Here is a 13771-nt window from a genome sequence, read left to right as displayed (position 1 = left end):
GAAGGAATGGAAAACAGTTGAAGATTGGCAATTACATCCATCTTTCTCTCCCTGGCCTATTTTTAGCTCATGAGCTTCAAAAATGAAAAATATCCAATGCTCAGGATGAAGACAAACTCTGGTGAGGTTCTCAAACCAAAGGGATGTTTACTCTCAAGCTAAGTCACAGGACACGTCCCCTAGGGCCCCGTGTCCCGTATTTTTCGTATTGGACACGAAAACGGCCCTAATACGTGTCCAATACGATTTACAACGTGTCATAAAAACTTGAATACGTATTCGACGTTTTCCTTCGTGTCCTACATTTCGAATACGCGTATTTCGTAGGTAGAATACGTTGCCCTAACGTATTTCGACGGTTTGAATACGTACCGCGAAAAAAACATAGTTTAAAGCCTACGCGTTGGTCTATTCTGGGTTATTTTCGTCCAACTGTCGTCTGGAGCTGTTGTCTGGAGCTGCGAGCAGGGTGTTTGTCTTTGAAGTTAGCATTATAGCTGAGGTCTAGATCTATTTGAAGTCTGGAGCTGCGAGCAGAGTGTGCCAGTGTGCAGCGTTCAGGCATTGCTGGGCCAAAGACCCTCCGCTCTGATTTCAGGCCTGAGGTACTCCACAGGTATGCACAATAGTTTAAACATCACTGGGGTAACTTCTCTTTACATCTGCGCTAATGGAACACTCCACCAGTGCCGTAATCCTTATCCTGTCTGTTGTCAAGGCTGAGTTTCTGCAGGGGTTAATGATGTCCATTACTAGAGAAACCTCACATTTGTGAAGACCCCCGAATCCTCCAGAAAATGATGACAAAACCAGCATTAAACAAACCCCAAGATCGTTGTTATTACCTGGTGATGCACGCTTCAGAAATTCAGATGGCAGTTATGGATCAGGATTTGTAGATCAAATAGTGTGTATTCCTTCAATCAAGGATTCAAGCCTTGCTGTGACAAGGAGTCCACAGATTCACAATGTCTCTGACTCATTTTAATTTACAATAAGGACTGCTTCAGAAGTCTGTCGTAATTAAGGGCTAATCCATACCATAATTCTGAGCCTCAATGTTTCAAACTTTCAACCACTGTCTCACCTAAGTGACATCAATAGGACCGCAGGCATATAAATGTAAGCTATTAAGAAATCTAAACTTTTCTATTGAAGCAAATTTCCAGAATAATATCAAGCCAAGTGAATAACTCTAATATTGATTTTCATGACTTGCTTCAGAATTTTCTCACAGTTGTAATGGCTTTGTCCTGGTCCCAGGATGATTCAAAGATCTGAAATGGATCCATGCCTCAAATTAGGTTCATAACTAAGGCTGAAAATATATCCCTTGGTCCTTCAAATAATCCAGTATGAGAATAGCTAATGAATGCCCTTCAATTTACTTCAGGATTATGCTTCAAACTTAATAATACGAATAGTAAGTTCAGGATTTGAAGATGGAAGAGTTGAAGGATCTTGAATTGTTCAAAACTTGTACCCTCTTACCTTATCATGCTCTTCTTTGACTACTAGCAAGTTGTGGTCCTCACATTCTTTACATTGGACTGAATACGCTATTTCTTAGACCATTTGGAGCTCTGTGTGTAACATTCATAGACACTCTCAAGCACATTGGTGGCATCATGGCATGAAATTATGAACATCAAATTTCTCTAAAATCTGTGACCCCAGGTTAAATGTGCCCTTGGTTTTATAGAGATATAATGTCTTAAAATCAAGACAAGACCAGCAATCAAGGGTAAGGGATAATAATTTTTCCAATGATGGAACCATCATCCATTAGTGGAACCCTTTCATCAGGCTGCAAGAGGAGAAAATCAATGATAAAATATCATTTAGATGTCTGCATGAGGGTACTGTTAGAAATGCCAAGTTGCCACTGCCAGCATTCATTGCTAAAAGCTTCCTTTGCCCCTGCTTTGCACTGCAGCTTTAGTAATGGCCCCCTTCTCTATTGAAGCCTCCAAAGCATATTAGACATGTGGCAAAAAAGTTGATAGCTGAAACTTTCAGCTTTCCACAGAATATGAAAAACCACCTTTTATATATATATGCAGGCTGCATCTATGCTTATTGACGTTGTGTGAAATGAAGTTAGTGTTGTGGAGTTCACTGTGTAATATGTATATTTCCTTTGTTACCATGGGTACTGTCCCCTGTGGCTACAGTTTTTCGTATAACTGTTTGGGCAAATACTTTTTCTGTTTGGGTTACTTGTCTAAAAATCTCGGAACATGCTTGTGTTGAACTAGAACTTGAAGAACTCAGACAGTGACATACCTTTGCAGCCTCGGATTTCAAAACTATACCACAGTTTGAATTGTAGCCCTATACTTAGGATCAGACCTGTGGAGATAAGCCTAAACAGCTCGGACTTACCTGTGTGGAGGGCTGAAAACTATTAGCATTTAAAGGGATCAGACAGCAAGACACAAAACAGAGCCTTTTCCTAACTTTTAACAATTTGTCATTAATCACATCAAAGACACCCCAACAATTTGTAACAAACTGAATATTGAATTAAAATTGAAAAATTCTTAATTTGATTAGATAAGCTGCAACCTGCAATTTAATATGGATAAAAAACTATATTTCGGTATATATATATATATATATTATTAAATATATATAAAACGTGTCCCCGGTGTCCTGTTTCCGGGTCGCTACGTTTCGTATTGAATACTCGTATTTACGTGTCCTCCGTGTCTCGTGTCATGTGACTTAGCTCTCAAGAAATCCTACTCTCTTATAGTTGGTCATCAATACATCCACTAGGATCCCATTTGGAAGAAAATCTAGATGAATGGTGTTTTCCCATGGTCCTCAATTCCTTTGGCTAGTTGGATGACGTAAGATCCTCACATGGGATCAAATCAGGAAAAATGGATTTTAGGGCCCCTGACTTTGTACTTTATGTTGGAATTATGAATATTCTATGGAGCATATATTGAATGTATGTCCTTCCATTGAACATATTTGGATGCATAGTTGACTGCCTTTTGGATCCTTGTACTGTAACTTCAACAGTTTTTTATTCTTATACTCCCTAATAGATCCAGCATATTCAATAGTCCACTTCAAAATAGAGAGTGGATTATTTCCCGTAGTTTTGCCATATCAATGCTTTGGAAAGAAAGGAAAAACCAAATATTTAAGCAAAAGAAAGAAAGGACAAAGTCATGGTCTACATCAAAGTGCAACATGGGGGTTACATTACTCCTACTCAAACTCACAATGAAATGCTGAGGTGCCAAGTGTATTACCATGAAAGTCTACAACTCCCTTACTTTCAGTGTCTGTGAAAATAGGATTAGTTTAATGAACTGTATTTCTGTGACCTCAAAAGTGTTTTCAGGATTTAAATTATCAGCAAGGAAAGCGTGATCTTCACCATACTTTTCATATGGCTGATTTTCTTCCCCTGCCTTTGCATGTTGTTATTTGGTTGCTTGAAACTGTTCATGTGCTGTAGGTGTAGAATTTCTTTGCTAACAAAATTCAGAGTTGATTTGCCTCCCAAACAAATTATTGTTTGTGTGTGGATTTTTTGATTTGTTGATCTTATATGTCTTGCCATAATATTACAAGTGTCCACAATGAATGAAACTCTGTGATTTCTTGTTGGGGTTGCACATTCTCTAAGCATGCTCCTATTTGGATCGCAGGAAAATCAAGGTTATGGTCTTGAATACCAACATGATTGGACCAAGAACGAGTAATGTTTGTCTAAACAATAGACCTTAGGCAACACAAAGGACACACCTCCAGTCATATGATGGTCTGATAATTGATGTCAAAAATAATTTTTAAACTCCAGTATCAGTGGTAGTTGCTTTAGTTTCTTAAATAGTTTCTTCTCTTGTGATTGGGTGCATAGTTATACTTATCTATTGATCTGATTTTGTCAAAATTTGGGTTCAAAAACTATCTTGAATTCATGTCTGGAGGATATAAAGATAGTGGTCACTGCAAAAGGTAAGTTATTAATGGTAGGTGTTGCCCATATTTCAGAAATTTTGATGTAAATCCTGAGAGAAGCTTTGTATCCTAAATTGAGTGGGGCTTTAGGATTGAGAGACTTGGGGATCCTAAACAAAGAATTGGGAGAGAAATTATGTTGGGATTGACTTTGGGTTAGAGATGAACTCTAGAAACAAATATGGGATATGAAATATGGCCACTCTTCTCAATTGAAAAAGTTGCAAGAAACCAAGCATCCTCTAAGATCTTCCATATGAATTTGCCACAGGCCAACTAGACCTTAATTCAAAGTCATGTTTTTTGAGAGACCTGGAATGGTCACACTGGTGACTACATTATTCTCAAAAGATTCTTGGCAATAGATGCCACAATTGAGGGATTATTAATCCTAGAGATTTAATAACATTTACTTCAAAGAATCAGGGTCTTACTGTAGAAGAATTTTAGAAACTGATTCAATCCCCTAGGCTATGGAAGGAATGGAAAATAGTTGAAGATTGGCAATCACATCCATCTTTCTCTCCCTGGCCTATTTTTAGCTCATGAGCTTCAAAAATGAAAAAAATACAATGCTCAGGATGAAGACAAACTCTGGTGAGGTTCTCCAACCAAAGGGATGTTTACTCTCAAGAAATCCTACTCTCTTATAGTTGGTCATCAATACATCCACTAGGATCCCATTTGGAAGAAAATCTACATGAATGGTGTTTTCCCATGGTCCTCAATTCCTTTGGCTAGTTGGATGACGTAAGATCGTCACATGGGATCAAATTAGGAAAAATGGATTTTAGGGCCCCTGACTTTGTACTTTATGTTGGAATTATGAATATTCTATGGAGCATATATTGAATGTATGTTCTTCCATTGAACATATTTGGATGCATAGTTGACTGCCTTTTGGATCCTTGTACTGTAACTTCAACAGTTTTTTTTTACCGCCCTAAGAATGCCTATCTGCCCTCTTAGACAGAGCAATATCTGCGTGATAGAGATGAGATCTGTAATTTTCCCATTTGACATTGAGCTCCATCAGAAGAGCCAAATTTTCAGCATGTGGTCAACTGGAAGAGGAGGAAATGATAGATTGTTGGCAGCCAATATCAGCAAGAGTGAACAGCTCATGCCTGTGTAGAAACTGGATGATTTGGGGAGGAAGAATGTGATTCCCAGCCAATCCAATGATTACTAAAATGGCTTACAACTTCCTGTAGGATGTCTTTCTGAGTAGTTAGTATTATAATGTCCATATTTCTAATATACCAGATTGTGTCGGAATTTTTTCTTTTGGAAGCTATCTTATGAAAGTACTTAGTATTATTATCTCCCTAGAAACCCGCGTCATTTTTATTTTTTGTCTCCATTCCTCTGCCTGATAATTTAGAGAGCTCCAATATTGTATTTTTGCTTTGTTCAGATAGGAAATTAGGACTTGTAGGGTCCATCAATTCTGAAATCTCTTTATCTATAATAGAAAATTCCCGAGAGAGTGTCTTCTTGCACTTGATGATGCATGTCTTAACCTTTGTCTTTAGCCTGTGCAGTTTTTGAGTGACCTGATACATCATTTTATTTTTCATTATCCCTAAAGGCTTCATCCAATATATCTTAATCAGGTCCACTAAATATTTATCTTGTAGCCATACTTGATTGAACTTGAATGGCAATTCCTTGGCTTCTTGTTCACCATTCCATTCCAAAAAGATTGCATTATGATCGAAAACTAAAATTCCTTGGGGCAGAAGCAGATGCAACTCAGTTGCTTGAAAGCACAAGTGGATGTAGAAGGATCGAGTTTTGTACATATCCTATGGGGAATGAGCCTACCAAATCAAACAAGAATATAAGAGAAACGGTTCAGGAGGATGATGAAGTAAGAGATGGTGAAGGGGGTTTGGGATGAGAAACAATGCAACTTGAAGATGAAGAACAAGCTCCAATGGAATGGGCGAGGACAGACTTAGTTGGTGAAAATCAAGGGGAAACATTAAACACCAGGACTGGTGCTGAACCAAAAAGATTACCTGATACATATAACAGTGGCCAACATTTGGTGAGAACATCCCATCCTATTGGAAACTTGTTAAATGGGGAGAGTCAGAGTCAATCACCTGTCAGTCAGCAGCATAGAGATGAGATAGATGCTAGAAACAAGGGAGATAAGCATTCGATAACAACAATTGATCTATTTGCATCAGAGGTTGCTGGTAGTTGCGCAGTCAGTACAGTTGGTTCAGTTCATGGTGACAATGAATCTCTTCGGAGTGATGACAGACAGCCAGGGACAGGAAGGATCAGTGATGAAGGAATTAATCAAGATTTTGATGCTAGTAAGATTGCAACAGCAGGTGAGAATATTAGGTCCAGGCAAGATCTACTATTAAGTAGCTTGAAGTGTCAACACAGTGCCTGAAGATGCAGTAGCAAGAAGTCAAAATTCTCCACCTCCCAAGTTAGCTTCTTGGCAAAGCTATGAGCACCAAGCTTTGAATGAGATGCTTGATAATGTTGCCCCTAATTTCAGGCAACTTCATGGACTTAGAAGAAATAACGATAATGCCCCTGACACTGAAGAAGATATTGAAGGGGAAGAAGATGATAAAAATCATGATGATGATGACACTGAGGAGGGTTCAGAAGAACCAGAATCTGAATAGGAAACTGTCTTTCTATTAACTCTGGATGTGTCTAAACACATGCCAAATGATCATCCTGTCATGGCAGTGCAATTGTTCTTTGGTAAGCCATGCCATTACTTGGTGTTTTTATGACTTCCATACCTAATGGTTTGAAAGTTTGACTATTGTAGTTTGGTTGAAGTAATGATCCATGGATGGTAATGCCCATTAGATGTATAAGCGTGCTAAGCTTTTGCTTGGAAGGTGCTTAGAAATCTTTTGGCTTTCTGAACATTGCGATCTCTTGAATGACTGTATATGAGTTCATATTTATTGATTGTTATTCTACATAAGCAGAGTACACTTTGGTACTTTGGTTCATAAGCACCTTGACTCTGCCTCTGTAATATTAATTTTAAAATTCTAGCAGACGAGATCTGTGAGGAGGTGCTCCAAATTTCTAGGAAAACATCATATATTTATGATGATATACCATTGCTTAGTAAATTGATGCAAACAAATAACAATTTATTTATTTATTTATTTATTTATTTATTTTCTATGTTCTGGCAAACGAATATATGCATTTACTAGGAACCAATTACAACTAACAACCAAATATACTACTTGAATCTAAAATCTTCCACCTTTGCTTGCTAAACAACTATTTATCTGTTGATATGTTTTCATCCTTTTTCATTCTCACTCATCTTGTTCTTCATTTCTGTGCATGATCCTTCTTTCCTGCTCACTTTTTCATCTTAATTGCTCCATCTTAGTCATATTAAGCTTCTCTTCTCATTATTCGCCAAGTTTCCCCATCCTTATGGCCTCTCTTGGGAATCTATTTCTTGACTATTAATTCCTAGAGTCGACATACTGTTATCCTTTCTACTACTATTAACTTATTCTAGCGTAGGCACCTACACTTCATTTGGCATCTCCCAAGGGGCATGTTCTTTCTTGGGAAAAATATGATTATGATTTATACCTATAGCCTTACCATACATTTTGATGTCATCCCAACCAAGTCTACGTAGGAATTTCGCTATTAGATGTATGGTATTATGGCATCCCAAACATCTAAAAGGGATTCCCCAGTAATCCACTCGTTTTATGATAGATTGTGTACTCTAATAGATATCAAGGGTAGCCGAGAGACCTTTTATGGAATCTGGTTCAATGAAAAACCATGCTACTCATTTTTCTAGAAGGCCAGCACTCCCTTCATCGACATAATAGAATTTTCCTATCTTGTTGGCAATTTCCATGATTTCCTTCTTGGTCCATAGTTCCAAAGGAATGCTAGGGAGTTTAACCCATATGTATTTTCGTTGGGGATCTTCTTTAATAGGATTAAATCTGACTGTCTAATTCTACAAGCATAAAAATGACCTACCTTTTACACATGAGATTGAGCCAATCCTATCTGCATCTTCCACTGTCATGAAGTGGAATCCAAACCAACTATTGAGGAGCATGCTTACCTTCGGTCTATTTCCAACAATACAGAACCAACATTTCTGCACCCATTCTTTCATTTGTCCACTAGACATCCTAATGTGTTCCCAGTGGCCCACCAATACCTTATGCTTCATCTTTACCACATTATCCCATTATATATCAATACCCATAATGAGTTTTTGAATCTGTTCCTGGTTCTTGATCGATTTCTTTTACGTTTGTCTATTTTTTTTTGGATCGGGTTCCATTTGAAGATTCCTTTCCAAGATATGTATTTGAGTCCTCATGTTGGGATGTTTTCAACAGGCCAATGGATGTGGGAACTTGATTTGGTCTTCCCAGTCTCTGTGCAAATTCATTTTCTATGACTATCGATACTTCTATAATTTTCCTGTCGTCATAAATCTATTCCATAGAAAAATATTGACCAACCATGTCAATATTGACTATTAGAACTACATTAATTTTTAAAGCCAACGTACTGGTCAGCACAATGCTACTACATATGGGTGAAAATAAAATCCAAATAAAATGTGAAGTGTGACCGATTTTATTTGTACTATAGAACAAAGGCTAGTGGGTTAATCTCCTAAAAAAAGGTGTTAACATAGTCTGTCGAAAGGTACATTTTGCATCAGGATAACCCCTAGATTGCTATCTTTTTATGAGGAAGCAAAAACAAGGAAAATGTTTGGTTAGGTAGGAATACAACTTGTCAATTTGGTCTAGCTTGAGTGATTAAAAGAGAAGGTTGTTAGGCTCTCCACCATTTCATGGATTGATATAGTGATGAGACAAAAGAAGCTCTCTCTTGAGACCTGACTAGGTGATTCATAACAGTTGTGGTGTTGGTGCCTTAACTTAGCTAGAAAATGCCAAAACTCTATTGATGCACAAAATTTATTACTGAATCTACCTCAGAGTATGCCATAGTCACTGAATATGACATGCATGGTTTTACCAAGGAGGCCCTAAACTTCTGAACAATGAAACTTTACATCGGTATCTTGGCAATAGCTGCATTGGTCTTATTAGAATTACACCACTTTTAATATGGGTCTTCACAACAGAGAATCACCATTACACTTTGTTGATTTGTGTTAAAAAGAAAAATAACACGCAATAGGTTTCTTTTTGCATGCAATGTTGTTGTTGGTAGTTTTCTTGTATTTGTGCCACACGTAAAGCTAACATGCGTTAAATTTCTTTCACCTTGCAATATTTTTATTGGAAGCGTGCTTGTGTTTGGGCTAGAAACTATGCTAGATTTCTTTTTCTTTGCAATATTGTTGTTGTCAATTTGGTTGTTTATGATAAAAGGAAATCTAGCAAGTGTTAGATTTCCTTCACCTTGGCAATGTTATTGGAAATGTTGTGCTTGTGTTTGGGCTAGAAGTTATGCTAGATTTCGTTTGCTATGCAATATTGTTGTTTTCAATTTGGTTGTTTATTATAGAAGGAAATCTAACACGTGTTAGATTTCCTTCACCTTGGTAACGTGCTTTTGTTTGTGTTAGAAGGAAATATAACATGCACTAGATTTCTTCTGGCATGAAATGTTGTTTTTGGTAGTATGCTTGTATTTATGCTACATGTAAAGTTAGCACGCGTTAAATTTATTTTACCTTGCGACGTTGTTATTGGAAATGTGATTGTGTTTTTGATAGAAGTTGTTGGATTTGGTTTCCCCTACAATATTATTGTTGGCAATGTGCTTTTGTTTGTGCTAGAAGTAAATCAAGCGTATGCTAGATATCTTTCACATTGCAATGTTGTTTTTGGCAATGTGATTGTGTTTCTGCTAGAATAAACTTTAGAATGTGTAAGATTTCTTTTACTTTGAAATGTTTTTGTGAGTAATATGCTTCTATTTACGTTAGAAGGAAATTTAGCATGTGGTGGATTTCCTTCGCCTTGCAATATTCTTATTGACAATGTGCTTGTTTGTCCTAGAAGGAAATCTAGCACGTGCTAGATTTATTTGACCATGTAATGTTGCTTCTAGCAATATGCTTATGTTTGTAGTAGAAGGAATGATATTGATTGTTAGCTTTCATTTGAGGAAACAATGTTTCATTACATACAATATTACTACCATGCTATTTTAATTTTTGCATCTATATTACTTTTTCGTAAGTTGTGTGTTTTTATGAAAATATAAAGTCACACTTTACACGGTTCAACCTTTTAATTACAAGTTACGTTTTAATTGTTGTTACAGAATTGATACAAGCTACAATGGAAAATATAATTTTGGCAAAAGGGGACTATGTTGATCTCCTTATTAATGATCAAGTCATTGGGCTAGGAAGGGTCGAATCTGCAAAATCTGGAACTGATTATGTTGGAGAAAGGGTTAACACTGGTTATGTTACAATTTTGGTAATTGATGTAACTCAACCACATTTGATTGATGAGGATGTTAATGAAGGGGACATACATCCATGGAAGATCATGGATTTGAGACACAACATAGGTAAATCAAAATATTGAAGCATGTGTTATATATTATTGATAGCATAATAAATGTTTTTTTTGAGTAAATACTAACCTTATTTACATTTGTTTATAGGTGCAAATGTTTCTTCCACATTTTCTATTGGAGCCAAGGTAGATCTTTTGCAACATGGAGTGAAGGTGGGCGAGGGCTCCATATTCAATACAGAGCTTGGGCATAAAGTGCATGGAAAGATGGTAAAGAAAGGATGCATAGTGGTTAAAATCGAGAAGGTGTTAAAACATAATGCTCCTCTACCACATCCAACAGGGTTTGAGCATACACTTGGGGGTGCATTAGAATCTTATGAAATTTGGCCAGAATCAGATTTGGAGCCTCACTGTCATGATCATGCCACAAATATTCCCCAAGATAGGGTTAGCTTCATATGTACAAAGGTTTCTCTTACACATGAATGCATGGGAACAAGCATGTGCATTGCCAAAGGAATGCTAGTTAATGTCCGCGAGGATGACATTGTTGAGGGTGAAACACTAGGTGAAATGGATTTTGGTGTTTTTCTAGAAGAGATAGATGGAACTTGTGAGATATGCAGAATTGGGGATAAGTCTATACATTGTTTGGTTAGATGGCCAATAAATAAGTTGGTGGACAACAAAGGTGTGATATTAAGGGTTAAAGAAAAGTTCAAGGAGCCACCCAAGGAAATGGTGATATGGGATGTTATAGAGGACACAAATCCCTTAAACAATTGGGATGGGTTCTTTTGTAATGAAAAAGATAGAAACTCAATTGATATGCATGTAACAAGGCCATATAAAAGGATTAAACGAGTTATGGCTACAAAAAAATTGCAAAATGTCAAACAAAAATAGATGAAGAGAAAGAAATTCGAGTTTTGGCAGCAGATGTATGTTGTAGAAAAGATTGCCTTCAACATGTGGATAGGAAGGCCATTGCAAGTGCTAGAAGGGATATGAGACAAATAAATAAAAATGGTATTAGAGAATTTTTCTTGAATTCACTCATGTCAAACACAGTCATGTCAAAGGGCCATGGCCATGGCCATGGCTTACCAACTATTGCTAGAAATGTAAAGGACATGAAATTTAATGGGAATATTATTTGTAAGAAAGCATGGTATAAGATACATAAAATTCCTCAAAGCACATTCTATAACTACCAGCATTATTTCCAACATGGACAGACCAAAGCTATTCATGGTAACACCAACACATGCAAAGCAAGAGGCCACACAGTGGCAGCCATAGAAATATTGCACAACATTGTAATGGATAATTCAGATTTTTCACCAAACCAAACACGTCAAGTTGAAGAAGATGGAACATCTACTCCTTTAAGATTGCTTCCTTCGACTTACACACAAAATTCTTTGTTAAAAGAGATCAATGAGGCTCTTCAAAAGCTCAATTACCCATCAATATCACAGTCAACAATGAGCAATATTTGGAATACTAAGTTTCGAGATGTGGCATTTTCAAAGAACACCAACTTCAGTAAATGCAATGAATGTATTGTTTTGAAAGCACAAATGAAGTCAGCAACTACAAAAGAGTTGGAAGAAAAGGCACGAGGTAGGTTGAAGACACATAAAAAGATTGTTATGTGTGGAAGATATTGCTACTATTCCCATAGAATTATGTCAGAGCGGTTTCCAAAGGAGTATTTGAGCATAATCCATGATAAAATGGACAAAACAAAGACTTCAATCCCAAGGCTACGTGTCAAATCAAAATCTATTGTAGGAACAAATTTAGGTTTGTCATTGACAGGTATGCTTACACATGGGCATAAGGCAGGAGGTTTTGGTCATTTCTCCTTACCATTTGTCCATATGGGATCACAATTTACTATTACATCTCTTGCAAAGTGCTTAAGGGACCTTGAAGACCCACAAATGAATATGTATGGTGATCTACTTTATGAAAGTGGAATTTCAAGAAACCCACTTACAAATGCATTACTTGACACCTCTATTTACTCAAAATGTCAAGGGTACAAGGATGATTTTATATTTCATGGAGGTTCAAAAAGTCAAAATGTTGATTTTAAACCTCTTCCTCCACATTTGTTGCTACAGTTGGACAATGCAGCAAGTGATAATAAGAATCGCTATCTTTTCATGTTTCTATCACTTTTAACTGCACTTGGTGTCTTCATCACTATTGAGGTTGGGTTCTTGCTTGTGGGGCACACCCATGAAGACATAGATGGAACCTACGGAAGAATGTCTTCCAACCTAAAAAGTAAAGATATTTATTCTTTACCTGAAATGATGGATACATATCGTACAATTGAAGAAAATCGAGTGTTTCCACCTACACTTATTGACAAGGTCTATGACTTCAAAAGTTTCCTAAATGGATACATCAAGGAGGGAAAAAATGCACTAGTTGGACATCTTAATGTCCAATACTTCCAATTTCTTGTACTCAATGATGTTCCAATACTAAGGTACAAAGAATCAATTAGAGATACTGAGTGGTCAGAACCAGTTGAGTTATGGAATATAGATGATGAAGGCCGACCTATAATTCCCATAGGGAAGCCATCTTTCTTAGCTTCCAAATAGAATGATGTCTATTTAAAAGAACTAAAGGAAGGGATAACATCATACATAAAAATGTGGAAAGACACTTTTGGGAATGAGGATTCACCAATTGTTACGGAGGAATGGAAAAATAGAGTAGTGTATTGGGAAAAAGTTCTTGATACATTAGATGGAATCTATAATGATGATAGAATAATAGATGGAAGTGATTCATCTTATGAGGATTTCTGGCCTAGGACAAGGCACATTGTTGATGTTGATCGTAATTCACTCCAAGTAATGTCAAGTATTATGGATGGAGATTTTGATAATGTCATAGATGAACCAATATATGTTGGACCCAAATGCAACAAGCCAAAACCAACTTTCAATCCGATGATTGATGTTGAGAAAGGAAAGATGTTGCTAGTTAGATCAGGAAATGAGGATGCAGGAGAGATGATTTGGATGGAAAAATCCATCTCAAATATCTTTAGGGATAATGAAAGTGAGAATCTTCATGTAAAGGTTGACTGGTGGAAGCCTATGTCAGGGAAATACAATGGAAAATTTTTAGAGCAATATTGGGTACCAAATCCTGATGACACAGAACTTGGCTCTATTCCAATTAATACCATAGTGTGGGCATGGATGCCAAAGAAAAAACATTGCAAGAAGATCAAGATAAATAAATAT

The sequence above is a fragment of the Pinus tabuliformis genome, chromosome 3_1 (assembly GCF_031772625.1).
Source record: "Pinus tabuliformis cultivar Carrire ecotype Pingquan chromosome 3_1, CPIR1, whole genome shotgun sequence".
NCBI classification, from domain to species: Eukaryota; Viridiplantae; Streptophyta; class Pinopsida; order Pinales; family Pinaceae; genus Pinus; species Pinus tabuliformis.
The sequence above is the reverse complement of the archived record's forward strand: the minus strand, read 5'-3'. Positions refer to the sequence as shown.